The sequence below is a fragment of the Benincasa hispida genome, chromosome 6 (assembly GCF_027475165.1).
Source record: "Benincasa hispida cultivar pf3 chromosome 6, pf3_genome.v1.1, whole genome shotgun sequence".
NCBI lineage: Eukaryota > Viridiplantae > Streptophyta > Magnoliopsida > Cucurbitales > Cucurbitaceae > Benincasa > Benincasa hispida.
The window spans coordinates 1,747,243-1,750,354 of NC_143483.1; the positions used below are offsets into that span (position 1 = coordinate 1,747,243).

Genomic DNA, 3,112 nt, shown 5'->3' on the forward strand with positions numbered 1-3,112 from the left:
TCCTGGGGATGACGTGGCACTTTTCAGACCTGCTTGCATACTTGGGCAGGGCTGCGAAACGTCTTAAAGAGAGCGAGATCCAGGACTCAGCCTATAACGAGTTTCTATTTTGCAGGTTTTGTCCTTTGCTTGACTGGCGTGCCCTGATGGTTTACTGTTCGTCGTTCTGAGGGTCCTGTCGTTTCCAACAGAAGAGAATAGAGATTTTGGTGAAGAAGAAGATGAAGAGTAATAGAGTTGAAAATTAAAGTTTAAAAGAGAGAAGTATAGGGCGATTTTTTTCTATATGTTACCGTGACGCACAATTAATTTGTTGAAGAGGTGAGCGATTATCTAGTGGGCAACACGCGGGTGGAGTGGTTCTTCACGTGATGGGTTGGGCTTTTCATCAATTTAAATTGATTTTATTATATTATTTAATTCGTTTTGGGTTGGGTTCATATTTTTTTATTCATGTAAATATTTTATGCTTTTTTATTATATTTGAAAAAAGCCCTAAATCCCATTTAATATATATAGTTTATATAGTTAAAATTAATAGTCTTAATTAATTAATAATTAAATATTATATATTTAATTTCATTTGAATCATATTCAAATGACATTCTCTTACATAACCTACAGTTTTAATATAAATCTCATTCTTATTAATTTTAACCTATAATATTTATATGAATCACATTCATATAATTAATATTTGAATCTTATTCAAATATGTTGCTCTCATATATTATATAGTATTAGTTATAAATCATACTTCTAATTAATTATATATTATAATGTATCAATATACATTATATTAATATAAATCTCATTCAAATATTTGACTTTCTTATTAATTATAAATTATATTTATAGTTAACTATAATGTATGAACATACATTATATTAATTTGAATCTTAATCACATATTTATTTCTCTTATACATAGTATTAATTATAAATCATATTTATAATTAACAATGTATTATACTTTATATTAGGGCCGTTTATAAACATAAACTATTGGGCCAAACTAATTGTAAATATAGCATTAACCAAAACAAATTACAAATATGGACAAATTTGAGTACAACCCATACAAAAAGACTAAAAAGGCCATGGGAATATAATAGTCCCACAACCCAGATATCTTTCCTGCCAGCCCATCCTATCCACGATCTCATCCACGACCCATCTTCGTAGCAACCCTAAAAACAACATCTTCATCTTCGTGGCGGCCCTAAAAACATCTTCTTCTATCTTCTTCCAGACAATACAAAACGAACGACACTTAGAATCCCTCCAAGAGCTCTTTGATTGACGATCATGATTCCTTCCTTTACTATTTTTTTGTTCGATCTACTTCAAAACCCTAACCCAATGATCTTCTTCAAAACCTAAAAATCTGCAAATCGAAAAATAACCCTACCATCGTCGACGATTATTCACTGAAATTGATTGCGGAATCACATTCCAAAGCAAGAAAAATCTAGTTGCATGACTTTTTTTTTTCTTTTTTGTTTTTTAGTTTATTGATTATTGTTTGTGTGCTTTAAACTTCAAATGTGTTTTTGTTTGGGGTCTATCAGTGATAGATTTTTGTCACCAATAAATTTGAAGACCGTTGAACATGTTTTTTGTTTTTCATGAGTATGTACATGCTTGGTTTATTGTTTTTTCTTTGGTGTTGTTGATTTGAGTTGATCAGTGATAAGTCCTATCACCGATATACATAATAGACATTGAATGTATATTCATGCAATGTAAGTAAACGTACAATTTCACTGATGTTTGTTATTATTATTATTATTATTTTGTTGTTGATTAGAGTTTGCTATTGGTACGTTGCTATCACTGATAAACTTGGAGCATGTTATATTTATTTTCCATGAAAATGAAGAAAAATTATAGTTTCATTTTTTTTATTTGTTGTTTAGTTGATAGACTATTGCTAGCCTGCTTTTAGATTTCAAATATGTTGGTGATTAAGGTCTATTAGTGATAGAAACATATCAGTGATAAGTTTAACACTGAAAGACTTGAAGTTTATAGTTTGTGGATTGAAGTGGTTATTACTATTCTAACATATGGATAATTGAAAAACAATTATGGAAAGTGAACAACAAAAAAGGGACACAAAGAACCTTAGAACTTGAAGAACCATTAAGTAAAAAAAAAAAAAAAAAGATGAAACAAGAGATGGTATAAACTATTTATTTACTATATATCTATTTCTAAGTTGTTCTTTAGAATATTTATAACATATGTTTTTTTTTGTTTAAATAGGCAAAAAAATTAAATAAAAAAAAATCCTAAAGAAAGTTGGAATTCCACTTTGAAAGTCATAGTTTATGTCAAGATGAAAGTGATAGACCATATTAAGAGTTTAGATTCTACGTGTCTATCTTTATTTTAGGAAGGACCATTTCGGCATCTTCTAGGTTTAAACATGTCCAAAGTACCTTTACAACTTCTACCACATATGATTAGAAGACAATGCGTTTCTACTAATAACAATGTTCTTCTTTTCAACATTGAAGGTAACATTGTAGAGTTTGAGTTGAGGGATTTTTGTTTGATTACTGGATTAAATTGTGATGAATACCCTGTTGAAGATGTTTTAGATGAAACTAAAGAAAATGATTCAGAAATTAGAGAGGCATTTTTTAGAAATGATACTAGCATCACTAGGGAAAATGTGAATAGTACATTTAACTATTTTCTAGTCACTGCACTGATGAAAGAAAAATAGCAAAACTTGCCAATCTTTATTTACTAGAAAACTTGTTGATTCCAAAAAAAGTCATAATTTTGTGGATTGGAAGCATGTTAAGATGCTGAATGATGAGGATAAGTTTAGGAATTATCCATAGGAAAGACTATCTTATAGTCTTACTGTCGAGTTTTTTAAGAAATTTGTTAAGGGCAAAGAAAAACTAGTTGTCTATCTGCAAGGCTTCCCCGTAGTTTTAGCTTATTGGGCATATGAAATAATTCCTAAACTTTATGAGGGGTTCGCAAAAAGAGTAGGAAATGGCTTCCGAATAATCTTGAATTGGGAAACAACAAAGCAACCAGATTGGCAAGATCTTAATGACAATATCTTATCCGAACGAAATGTAAGTTTCTAA

General features: G+C 29.7%; 1 pseudogene; it reads left to right on the top strand.

Annotated features, from left to right (window-relative positions):
• Positions 1-2,289: 2,289 nt before the first annotated feature.
• LOC150035335 (uncharacterized) lies at positions 2,290-3,112 on the top strand (annotated as a pseudogene).